This window comes from Melospiza melodia, chromosome Z, assembly GCF_035770615.1.
Source record: "Melospiza melodia melodia isolate bMelMel2 chromosome Z, bMelMel2.pri, whole genome shotgun sequence".
In the NCBI taxonomy this organism is placed as follows: domain Eukaryota; kingdom Metazoa; phylum Chordata; class Aves; order Passeriformes; family Passerellidae; genus Melospiza; species Melospiza melodia.
This window is the reverse complement of record NC_086226.1, coordinates 10932187-10945536: the sequence shown is the minus strand read 5'-3', so window position 1 is coordinate 10945536 and position 13350 is coordinate 10932187.

Sequence of the window (13350 nt, the reverse complement as noted above, 5' to 3'; positions counted from 1 at the left end):
AGAGGACAGACATGGACGCTGTTCTCAGCCAGCTTAATCAACAGGAATGCCACTCCCTGTCTGTATTTTAGTTACAGATAAGGTAGCAACAAAGTCTTCTATGCAGTACTTTGGTTTTTGGCTCTAGCACTGAGAAGTTTACCACTCTCACATGGCTGTCCCATGGGCTTGTAGCTCCTCCCAAGGGTTTGTGTTTGACTGCTGGTGCAAGTGCCTGTTGCAGGGTTCTGAAGGTCAGCCTGAGCTGGCAGGAGAGGTGCAACCACAGTGGTTCCTGGCAGTGCCCCGACTGCTGCAGGGAGAGAGATGTATTTTCCACCAGTCAGGTCTCCAGACTATTCAAACCTCTCAAGCCAATTTCATAAAATCCCTTTGACACTGACTTTCTGCTGTGACTGCACGTGAAAGCTGCAGGGGAGTGCCTCTGTACCATCGCTGGCACATGCAAGAGGAAGGACAGTTCTGAGAACCAGCCTTCCCCTCAGGAGCATGGGTGAAAGTCTGTTGTAGCCTAAAATGGATGCAAACCCAAAGCACCAAAAATACAGCTGAAATGAACTTGCTGTCAGCTCCTCTGTCACACTCATTCTGTTCTCAGTTCCTTCCCACACTGCTTCAGGCATGGCAGTGCCATCAGGTTGCGTACTATTCCTTTCTGTTTGTTTGAATAAAGGCCTTAGACTTTGGTATCAGACTGTGGGTCTCATCACACCAGGACATTGAGCATACATATAAGAAACAAATATCAAGGTCTGGACAATACAAAAATCAACTGGACATGAAACTCAAGAATTTTTTTTTTCACTTAGGAATGTGTTTTTGTGGCTTTGTAGAATAATTTTCATTTTCAGGACATAGAGAATATGTTATCCCTGGGCAAAGTGCATGCATCCAACTCTAGGTACTGAAAAGGACTTGCATGCCCACGGACTGGCATGACAGGTGTCTCTCCAACAGGAGCCATCCTAGCTATTTTCAGAGACAGAGATGCTCCAGGGAATGTGCTGAGATTTCAGTGTCTGGGAGGACAGTTGCAGCTGTTCCTCCAGCTGGCCAGAGGAACAATGCTGGCTCAGGATAACCCACAGCTGGGGTTGGTCTCTGTGGGCTCCTTGAGGCCAGGCTATGGTTCTCCTTGCTGGCAGCTGTACTGATGTGGAGGTGAACAGCACTGGGTGGCTGCAGAGCAAGGGGTGTTGGCTCATGCAATAGAGAAAAATACTTGGAAACATGCAGACAGTGCTGGTAAGTGCCCTGGCAGCTACAAGCAATCAAACAACTAACTAACATTCTTTTTTCCTCCCTTCCTCCCTTCCTCCCTTCCTCCCTTCCTCCCTTCCTCCCTTCCTCCCTTCCTCCCTTCCTCCCTTCCTCCCTCCCTCCCTCCCTCCCTCCCTCCCTCCCTCCCTCCCTCCCTCCCTCCCTCCCTCCCTCCCTCCCTCCCTTCCTTCCTTCCTTCCTTCCTTCCTTCCTTCCTTCCTTCCTTCCTTCCTTCCTTCCTTCCTTCCTTCCTTCCTTCCTTCCTTCCTTCCTTCCTTCCTTCCTTCCTTCCTTCCTTCCTTCCTTCCTTCCTTCCTTCCTTCCTTCCTTCCTTCCTTCCTTCCTTCCTTCCTTCCTTCCTTCCTTCCTTCCTTCCTTCCTTCCTTCCTTCCTTCCTTCCTTCCTTCCTTCCTTCCTTCCTTCCTTCCTTCCTTCCTTCCTTCCTTCCTTCCTTCCTTCCTTCCTTCCTTCCTTCCTTCCTTTTCTCTCTTTCCCTTGAGGGTTATCTTGAGGCACAGATTTCTTCTGTGGGACCTAACCAACATTTTCCACAGGGCTGGGGAAAGTGGAAGGGAAATGATGGAGTGGGGCTGGCACGAGCACCACCAACCCAGCTGCAAAGAGAGCCCAAGAAAGAAACCACAGGGGCCAGATTGGAAACCTCTCTTGGACCACTCTTCCTCTCACTCCTGCCCCTGGGGCTGGTCCCTGAGCTGTGCTGGGCTTGCCCTGGCTGTGTTGAAGCAGAGTGGAGTTTCTAAAGCCAACAATCATGTTTCTATGTTAGGACTGAAACAAGGACAAGTCCACACTTCATTAAAATAATGAGTTTATTTGGGCTTGTGCAAGTATCATGTGGTGGTCAAGGCCCAAAGCTGAAGGTGTCTGTGTGACAAGGGTGTTGCACTCAGATTTTAGTGAAATTCTACCTCCTGTACACACAATACTCCCTGGGCATCTTCACAAGTGTATTCTCCCAGAATTGCTCTCCCCAACAGTGATGTGAGCTCTGATTTATTCTGTGAATAAAATCCAATCTTGATGAATTTTCTGGTCAGAAATTATTCTGGTTTTAACACTACTCTCTTGTGTCCAGGACTCCAACATGAAGCTTCCTGCACTTTTCCCCTGCCTGGTGCCTTTTTCTGTGAGTCAGTCTCCCTTGAATTTGCTTTCTGGGAAATGTTCTCTGCCATCACAGAGCATCTTCAGCAGTCCCTCCCATGCTGTGTGTGGGATCTCAGCGCCTCAGGACTGATGTGCAGAGTGACCGAGACCACCCTTGGGGGGCTCGGAGGTCCTGGAATGTTGCCAGAAGTGTCTGGTGGCTGGACTTTGATCCTGCACAGGAGACAACACCTGTATGAGGGTGGGAGGATTTCACTGGGGTAAATGGTGAAGGGATAAGTTAATTATAGTATGAAACACAGGGTTTAGAATTTCGGTACAGGTGGGTCTAGAGAAGTAAGATGGAGGAATTGGGGCGTGTCCTGTCCTTCTTCTTCTTCTTCTTCTTCTTGGCCTCCATCTTCTGTGGTGGTGGTGGCACTTTGGGATTGGTTCTTACTAAAAGTGCACTGGTCAATAAGGGTGAAAGGTATTGGGGAAAATAGGTAAATATCTTATATGTAGTTTTGGGTATAAAGATAAGTGACTGCCCTGGGGGCTCTCAGTGTGCTCACGGCTGGCTGCTGTGCAGACCTCTGTCGGGCTGAGAGAAAATCTTATAGATAAAAACTAATAAACACCGAAGACCGAGAAAAAACCTGAAGACTCTTTTCGTCCTTTGGAGTGTGGGCTGCCCAAGGCCATCCCGAGCCTTTCCAGGTCATTGAAACAGCCGAGAAAGAGACACTGTGGAGCTGAGATCCCACCACTGGAGGTGGGAATATTTGTTTTAAACTTCTTTTTCCTTCCTCTGAGACATTCCCTTTATTTTCTCATAACATAAAAGCCAGAGCAGGCAAAAGTCAAGCATTGATGTATAAATTTACTTTCTGCAGTTTCCCAGACCTCGCAGAAGACACAGCAGTGTTCCTACATAAAGCACTTTTCACTGGAGGGCAGTGATATCCTAACTTTGCATTTACTGCTTCTTTCTCCAGCAGCAGGTGCTTCCCTGGTCTAGATGTGGGTGCATAATGAGAGTGTTAACCAGCTGTGGCTGTGCCCTGCGTGGCTGTGAAATGCACCCACCTCCCACATCCTGTGCCGTCAGGTGGCAAGGATGTCTGGAATGGTATTGCCAGTTCCAGGCAGCCCTCACAGGGTCTGTCTGCACAGGAAGGAATCCTCAAACAATTTTGATGAGTATTTTTCCATCAAAGCCTGCTATGTTATTGAAGGTGAAAACTTCTGTGAAACAGCCTTGATTTTGGACCAAAATCTCAACATGAAAAGTGCAAATAAGTTACCTAATGTAATTCTGAAAAGCAGGTAACAGAGACAGAATGTTTAATTTGTGTGCTTTAGTTTACTCTCTTTCTGCCTTTTAAAATCTTCCCTTATCCCCCTTGTTTAATATTGTCACACTTTTACAGTGGGATGACAAAAGGAAAGAACCATTCCTAAATAGTTGAAAGAATGCCACCCTTTTTTTTTTTTTTAAATTTCTCTTCACATTTTAAAACTTCAAGTGAAAACTGAGACTTGATTTGAAACAAATGTCAGTTTTATTCTGATATTTTATGTAAGGAAACCAAACACTTGAGTGTGGGGAATGAGGAGGGGATTGGAGGAAGTCACATTTTCCATCAGGCACCCTTAAGGTATCTCGACCGTAACACAGATATCCAATTTTCCAAACATAACTTTGAAGTAAGGGAGAACAGCAGCTGCCCTCTCCTCTGACTCTTTCAGCACCCTCCTTCAGTTGCTCAGAACAGTGAAATTTGTTTTCCTCACCTCATATTCAAAATTCAGACAAAGGGAACATTTGGCCCTTGTCCTGCACGAAGCGATGGGCAGGGACTGCAGTGGGGAGCAGCCGTGCAGTTCCTGGTAGCTCTGCTCTGCTCTGGGATGGATGCTGGGGGTCCTGTGGCAATGCGTGCCACCAAGCTCTGTGCCCTGAGGAACACAGCACTGACGCAAGACTTCTGCCCTGAGTGTCCTCCTGGGTGATATGCTGCTGCAGACGCATGGATTGCAATGACTTGGGTTACTCCAGCGCCTGCAAAAAGCACATTCCGTGCTGTGCAAGCAGCAATCAGCCCTGGAGATCATAATTGCCAAATGCTTTTCTGAGCAACTTAGACTGTAAGACACTCTTTACAGCAGATTAGTTGAAATAAAACATGCCCTCTCCCGTGTCTGGTCTGTGAGCACGCAGGGTTTGCCCGGCTTGCCTTGGCCCCAGCCCTCTGCAAGGCAGGCACTCCCCAGAGCAAGCTCTCACCAAGGGAGCAGCAAAACCTCCACAAACAGCAGCATTCCTCCCAAAAGCCACGGACAAGGGTCCCCACCTGTAAGAGTGAGCTGCAGGGCAATGAACAGCACGAGCCCAACAGCCCAGGAGATCCCTGCTCGCATTCCATGGTTTGCCCACGTCTGCTCCACAGCCCAGACACTCCTTCACATATTGGCTCACGCTGCTCTGAGGGAAACAGAGAGGAATTTTCCACCCTTGCTATCAGGGGCTAGCCACAGCAATGTGAGAGCCTGGCTGCCAGACAGCTGCCAGCTGGAAGCAGGGCTCTCAGCACAGTGTCATCCAGCCCTTCTGGGAGCAAGGGGCAGGAAAGCAGCCCAGGGAAATGCAGCTCCCCAACCAACCAGACAGCGATGGGTGGTGCTGCTTGGACAAGAGTCATCCTGAGGAATAGACTCAACCTGATGTTTAGGGATCAGAACGAGCCTTGAATGTATTTTCCATTCTCAGTGGTTATAACTTCTTGTAGGGTCATTCCTACACTGCAAGGCTGCTGGAGAAATCTGGAATCAGCACTGCTTTTACCAGGTTTTAAAAAAAGCCTCACAGATAGGGCATTGTTCCTGTAAAATGAAAAAGCAGTTGTGATTCAGCCCTATGTGTCCAATGGATCAGGTTAAATTATTCCAGTCTAAGCCCACCTTGAAAATAAACATTTTCCTCCTCATTGAATTTCTCTAGCATATGGTTCATTTCTCCTAATCATCATCTGAGCAGGAAAAAAACCTCCTGTGATTGACAGCACAGACAGCAACAGATGGTGCTGCCTTTGTTCAAGCAAGATGAGAGAAATAACCCCATTCAATAGCATTGCTTTATCTTCTTAGTCACTTTTTTTTGTGATGAGCTATGTCATTACCTTTTGAGTCAACTATTCAGATACACACCAACTTTAAATTTAAGAAAAAAATAACAGAATAACCCATACTTCTAGTTTTGTATTCTTTTCCAACACCTCTCACAAGTTTAAAAGCAGATGGTTTCTCACACAAGCATCTGTAAGTGTGCTGTAGTACCCTGCAAGACATTCATGGGGCAAAATTCCCCAGTGATTACTCAAGGATGATGGCACTACTCACTACACTGTACCATGCAATGCTTATGGGAGGTAAAAAACCCAAGTTTCACAAGTACAAAATAAGTTAGTTGTGTAAGTATGTATCCAGAGTAATTGTGGACACTGTTTTGAAATGGATTAGCATAAGAAGATAATTTAGATTAAAAGTGTTCTGCCTTGATTTCTCAAAGAGTGGATTTTCTACACACAGTTTTTTCTGTGCAGTCAAAATATAGCAGGGCTGGCAAGCAAAGCCCCAGTAATCCTGACACACAGGAAGTATCCTGTGTAAAGGAAAATTTCATATTCTTAATCTATGGTTTTTGTCATCGAAACTAGTGATCTCTCTGTATTTTCTGATCTTGCTCTTTCAGAAGCTTATCAAACCCACACGGCTGCTCAGACACATCCTCCTCCTGTGGGCTGGAGGAAGGTTCTGAATGACCTTTACAAGCCTCCACAAGCAGCTCTGAGATACAGCCTAGTACTGAATTCCCAAATTCTCCCTGGTCCTTGGGGCCGGCAGCTCCTTCTGGAGCCCCTCCAGCATCCTACCTGCTGAGCACAGAGTGCAGCTCCTGAAGGAGCCCCAGACCAGAAAACAAACAACCTCTAGGCTGAGCAGAGGAAGATGAAAACACAGGTTTAAGGACTTTCCTCAGGTGGGAAGTTTGGTGCTGTGCTGGAGGACACGGGCTCCATGCCCACCCATGCCCAGGCCTGTGCCCGTCGCAGAGCTGGCACAGGGAGAGCAGCCCCTGGCAGTGCCTGCCAGCAGCAGCTCCAGCTGCCCAGGCTCCCTGGCAGCATCCTCCTGCAGACCTCATGCCAAGGCTCACGCCAGGCTCAGCTCCAGCTTTTCCTCAATTAAAAGGGATGTGTGGCACCGGGCAGGATCTGTCTCCCTCATCACCAAGCTGCAGGCACGCAATGCACTCGGGGCATGGAGACAAACGGGGCTGCCTCCTCCCTCTGGTGATGAGGCTTGTATCAAATAATCATATTTTAGATAGCTGGGTCTGGCCTCAGCTGAAATGCTGCTTTCCCCTTTTTCACCCTCTTTGCCTTCCCTCTGCTCTAGTATTTCAGTCCAGGGCAGGGATCCATACTGGATTCCTGGGAGCTCCTGTGGCAGCTCCTGCTGCTCTGCTCACTGCACACAGAGCATCCTAGCTGCTCTGATAGTAATGTCAGATCATTAGAAATTCTGGTCGTTTTAGGGTTTCCCTTCCCCAAAAGCAAATATTTCCTCTCTGCAGCACCCATCATAGACAGATCCCGTGTCACATAGCAAATTCCTTCAAGGCATGAACCTGTTTGGATGCAGAAATTGATTTACAGCAGAACCTGCAACTAAGCCAAGCAGAAGAGTGTATTTTAAAAGAAATTTGCATATGTGGTGGGCAGTGTCTGACTCATACTGAGGGCTCAGTTCAGGCTTGCTGCTAGAAAGGAGGCAGATGAGGTCCCTCTGCCCTGTGGATGCCTTGCAGAAGGGGGCTGGCACAGACGTGTCTGACAGAAGCTGTGAGTCTAGCAAAGTGTTTGTGGCCAGCTATAATTTCAACTTTAGCAGATCACTTCAGGTTTTCCCAGGTCCAGTTACATTCACTACTGTGGAATGGCAAATCTGTGTTTCTGACTTGCTGGGTTGGGTGAACTCCTTTAGCCTCAGTCTTTGATGCTCCTCTTTGCTCTGCCTGCACAGCCTCCTGGCATCCTTCTGCCGAAGCGAATTGATTTTTCCTAGTTTTCAGGAAAACTCATGCTTTGCTGTTTCCTAGGTGTGCCATGTGGTATGTTTCAGGAGGCAGGGGGAAATGAGAATGAGAATCCCATCAGCTGCAGCACATGGTAATGTTATCACTTTTAGAAATTACTTGAAAGGATTGAGTTTCATCTTTCAGAGGCACCCTGACAAATGCATATTTTCTCTGAAAAATAATTACTTATAGCAGGGATCCGTGGCTGGTCTCCTGCATCAATTTTGTCAGTAGCCAAGTGACACTGAGTCTTCAGAGGAGCTAAACATTGCTGCCCTGGGGAGAGGGGGTAAAATTTGCCCCAGCCCCAATTTGCCCAGCTGGTGGAGATGATCCTTGTCACTGCCATCCAAGTTCCCTCGTGAGGTTGTGTTCCACCAGCTTTTGGCAGGCAGGCTCTGCAGCTGCAGCAGCAGATCCACGTCCAAAGGTGCAGAGTTTGTCTCCCTTGCTCACCTTGCTGGTGCTGGAGCTCTCTGGGAGCTGCCTGCTTCACCCGTGCCTGCAGCTGGGCACAGGGAGCAGCAGAATGAGCTGATGGCAGCGACAGCTCTGCTTTTCCTGCCCCCACCCACCCTCCTAACCCAGCCTGAGGGGAGGTGGGGGTGGAGGTGGAGAGGAGATGGAGGTGGAGGTGGAGGAGGAGGTGGAGGTGGAGGTGGAGGTGGAGGTGGAGGAGGAGGTGGAGGTGGAGGAGGAGGTGGAGGTGGAGGAGGAGAGGAGATGGAGATGGAGGTGAAGGTGGAGGTGGAGGAGGAGATGGAGGTGGAGGTGGAGGTGGAGGAGGAGGAGGTGGAGGCGCGGAGGTGGAGATGGAGGTGCAGATGGAGGTGGAGATGGAGATGGAGGTGGAGATGGAGGAGAGGCTGGGCTGGGCTGGGCTGGCTGCCTCGTGCTTCGGGAGTGTCTCTTCTCAGAGATTTGCTGACAATCCTGTGGCTGAGCCTTTCATAAAAATACTCAGGTTTCTTTCCCACCAGAAACTGAATTTGACATTACTGAAGAAGTTAATAGAAGTTACAGATGTGCAGTGATACTTGCTGAGCCAAAAGTGTCCCACTGCAGATGAACTCTTGGCCATAATTCAACGTCCCATCTGTTTTTCTTAGGAACTAATGAGCTACATTAAAATCAGATAATTCATTTAATGTCTGCTTTAGCAGCTTCTGTGTCCTGAGGTTTTTTGAGGCTTTTCTAGAAATGTGCTAGAGAAATCAGCTCTCTTTATTTCTCTCCAAGGCCTGTGTTGCCTGAATGAATCTGAAACAATGATACCTCTTATGAACACATCCAGACTTCCACTCTTGGAATCACGGAATGGGTTGGACTGGAAGTGGCCCATAAAGGTCACCTGCTCCAATCCCCTGCAATTCAGCCTTGAATGTTTCCAGGGATGGAGTATCCACCAACCCTCTGGGCAACCTGTCCTAGTGTTTCACCACCCTCACTAAAAAACACGTCTTTATAGCTAATTTAAATCAAACCTTCTTTATTTTAAGGACTCTTTTCCTATCACAGCAGACCCTGCTAAAAGGTGTACCTCCATTGTTTTTATAAGCCTCCTTTATGTATTGAAAAGCCACAGGAAGGTTTCAGCAGCCTTCTCTTCTCTGGACTGAACAATCTCATCTCTCAGCCTGTCTTCACTAGAGAGGTGCTCCAGCCCTCTGACCATTTTCAGCCTCACCAGACAAGAAACTCCACCTTGTTGTCTTTAAATTGCCAAATATGCCAAGATGATTGACTTCTCAAAAAAAAAAAAAAAAAAAAACAAAAAAACCAAAAAAAACCCCACCAATTTTTTTCCTAAAAATAGCAACAGTAATAATTTAACAAAAAATTAAATTAATTAATACACTTCAGCAGCAATTGATGTGGAAAAAAAGACTTATCTGAGTGAGCTTTTACCTGGTAAGGCTTGTAGAAAGAAATGGTTTGTTTCCATAAGGTATTATTAAAAATTAAAAGCAGCATGTCTTTCCATAGCACGCTCCTAACAAAGCAAATTGACACAGTCCTGCTGTGGGTGGCCATTACATTTCATTGCATTATCCTGGAGAGGTGATTGTGAAACTGAACATTCTGGCAGGGGATGGGAGCAAAGGCACCAGCTCAGAGTCCACCCATTTCTTAAATGAATTTAATACTTCTACTTTATTATTTGGAGTAAAACCTCAGGATGTGTGCACTTCTCAGGGATCATTTTCTCCTGGAACTGGTGATGAGGTAGCTGATGAGGCATGGCCTCACTGTCCAGTCTCTGTGTTTGGGCTTACACTTTACTGGAGACAATTAATTGCTTATACAGGGTCCTCAGCTTCTCACATGAATTTTAGTTTTTTGTTACTGAAAGAGAAGCTTTTTGGCTGCCCTGTTTGTTGACAAAACCACAGCATGGGAGGAGCAAAGCAGAGGCTCCTGCTGGCCTCAGCAACAGGGTAATTGTGCCCCAGGTAGGGTGGCATCACCCACCATGTGGATCCTGGCACTACAAGCTTGAGAAACATCTAACCCTTCCTAAAAGCAACAGGGAGGTAAAAAGGAATGAAAGCAAAGCATAAGAAATCACTCAATTCAAGGAAGTTCACAGATTTCCCCACTTACGGAAGCGCAGGGAGAACAAGAACCAGAACTGCTCTGCGAAGGATTTATCCACAATCCTACAACACCATGGCTATTTCTGATGGAAACACCACTCTCTGAGGCTGGGCCACCACCAAAAAGGCTATTCTAACCCACTTTGGGTTATCCAGGGCATTTGTCTCACCATGAAGGTGAAAAGATGACTCCCGGTGTTGCTAGCAGAAAGAATTTGGGGAAATCCTTCAGCATTTGAAGGTCTAAAGGACAAATACCTTAGGCAGCATTGTTTTCACCATTAATTTTTACACTGCCTGCTGAACTGTAGCCTTTTTTATTTACTCCATGACAGAGCATTTTATTCATCTTTTGAGGCTGTGCTCACAGAAATGGATTCACATGATGCATCTTCCCCAAGGGCAGGCACCATGGGCTGGAGACACTGCCTCACTGTGATGCCTTGGGATTTTGGCTTTCATAGTTCTCAAACCCTGTACTGCTTTAGGGTATAGCTCTAAAGCTCCATAGCCTGTCAGCCACTGTTCTCCTGTGTTACTCAGACAAAACAATTCCTCTCCAGGCTGGTAGCTCAAGGACACCCTACTGCCCCAGGCCCCAGAAGGTACAAACAGAAGTGAATTGGGGGGAGAGGAAAATTGGGGGTGTATGACTTCATTACCTGAAGCTGTAATTGGAAGGATTAATCCCTAATATGCAAATAGACCAAACTTATAATTGTCTGAAACACTCATGATCATCCTCCACCTTGATGTAGCCCCTCTTGGAGGCTTTTGACCAAGGTGCATCTGCTGAAGGCCTTTAATAAACACCGACTTTTATTCTCTTAATCCTGCCTATATTCTGTCCTAGGTAGCCACTCCAAGGCATCAGCAGTGCCTGGGAGCAGGAGAAGGATCTTCTCCAGGACTGAGGGACACTCTCTCCATCACCTGACCAGTGCTGAAATGGCATCACTGCTCTCAGAGGCCCCCTGGCTCTGTGCAGCACCTCTTCCCACCACCCCTCTGTCCCAAAGAGGCTGTCCTGGTGGATCTGGCAGGGTAAAACATCATTCCCTTGACACACAGCCGTAAATAGGTTTCTCACAATCCTTAACTGGCAGCAAGGATGTGGCAGACTGCTCTTGTGTCTTTGACAAAGGGAAAACTCCAGATGACGCAGACCCTTGAAGCAGCAGCAGAAGTAGCTGTGCCTGTGGCACTGCTAGGGAACAATCCAGCCAAACCCTTTAGGTCGAGCTTGCTTTTATTGCCATCTCATTCCCTCCAAATCAGTCCAGGGGCTGTCATAAGGGCATGAACATTTGGTAACAAATGTGGCAGAAAAAAGCTGGAGGAACTCCAGAAAGTCTTGCAGGAGCTGTCCCCTCAGCCAGAGTCATTGCTGACAGTCTCGAGACCAAAGGCTGGATGTGGTTGGTAACAGGTCTAGAAATGGTCTGCAAGTGTCTGAACCATTGTATCTATCCTCTCCTATGGATGAATAAGGGATTCCTCTAATGTATAAAACCATTGTATAAAAGTGTAATATAAACCCCCCACCAGGGTGATATAACATATATAACATCTTTTTCAAAATACCTTTTTATTTTCTTCACCCTATGAAGAATATTTAGAACCCAAATTAGGGAGACAAGCTTAGCTTTTCCTTGTAGGAAGCTCATTCTTCTCTGTTATAAATGATGCTAGTTGGCTCGGCTTTAACCCAGCAAGGGCTGCCAGCCCTCTAAGACAGTTTTACTTGTCTTCAGTCCATGTGGCTCTTTCCCAGTTCTTATTACAGCATAAATTTTAAAAAATATTTTTAGTTCAAGCAGGCAAGCAGTGAATGAAAGTGAATGTGCCAGATGTCCTCTCAATTCTGTCCAGTCTACCCATTTTCTCCCTCTTCTAGCGTAAACAGATGGTTGTGGACAGGGTATTTATCACAAACCTTTTACAAGGAGAATAAACAGAACAAAAAGCTAGGCCTTAGCAGCACATTGAGCTGCTGGCTTTATTTCCCAAACTTTTTCCCAACCTTCCTAAGGCTGGTTTCTTAGATCCTCTCTCAAGCTGGCCATTTGGGGTCTGTATTGTTGGTAGGTGGTGATGGACATGCCTCCTCCTACCACAGTCTGATTTCTTTTATCCCTTTCACGACCCAGGCATGGTGATACAGGTTTTTATTATTTTGACTGCAACCTGGACATAGTGTGTTCACACTAAGCAAGGGCTTGGACCTTTTGCCTAATGATCTCAGCAGAGCTCACCAGGAAGCTGAAATCCAAACCCAGAGTGCTGCCACTTTCCTGACAGCCCCATGTCCCAATATATTAATAAAACAAAGACTTGAATAATCAGATATAACCACAACAGTCAACAACTATCCCAGTAACAAGATCTTACCATGTTAATGGATTATGGATCTGCCACAGTTCATTTTCCTCCTGGGCCCAAGCAGGAGAGGGAAAGCTGGGAGAGTTTGACCATTAATATAAACTCTGTTTTTCACTTGATAGTCTGCTTTCTTGAAGACGTATTGTTTTTCATAGACCTTTGGAATCTGAGAAACTCTGTTAGGAATTATTTGTGTGACACTGGGTCATGCAAACTCTGGAATTCTGCTTACAGTCCCCAGACAAATATTTTACAGTTTATTCTGAGAGCACACTGACAACCTTTTGTCTTTGTGCCTTTCATTGTGCAGGGCATAAAATAAAATCTGCAGACCTGAAACTGCTTCTCAGCTTCCCACCCAAAACCAGCACAGCTCACCTGAACTCAGCACCCCTCCTGCATGTGCAGAGGTTGAGTTGAGGGTGCAGTCAGAACAGGGGCTCTCACAAGACGTCCATTACTGCTTGTTGGGTGGTTAAAATTATGAGCAATTGTTTCTGTGGTATTTTAGCTGTGTACAGCTTTGGTCCTGGCCAGGGCAATGGAATTGCAGAGAAGAGCATATTTCAAGTAATAAATTTAAACATTTTGAAACTTGAGGGGAAAAAAAAGGTGAACTAAGAGGAAGCCAAAGACTAGGGTTAGATCTTGTTTAATCCAAACTAGGATATCTATCCCTGACAAAAATGTTGACCACGGCCATTCTCTTGGCACCGTGTCTGTTCTCTCCCCACCCTGCTTTCTTGGAAGTCACTGTGCTCTGGCTCTCCAATTAGAGACGGATAACTGATGCATTGCACACTGGAAAAAGCTTATCACGCTGCATTATTTGTTCCATCATGAGCCCCACCACCCCTGTGA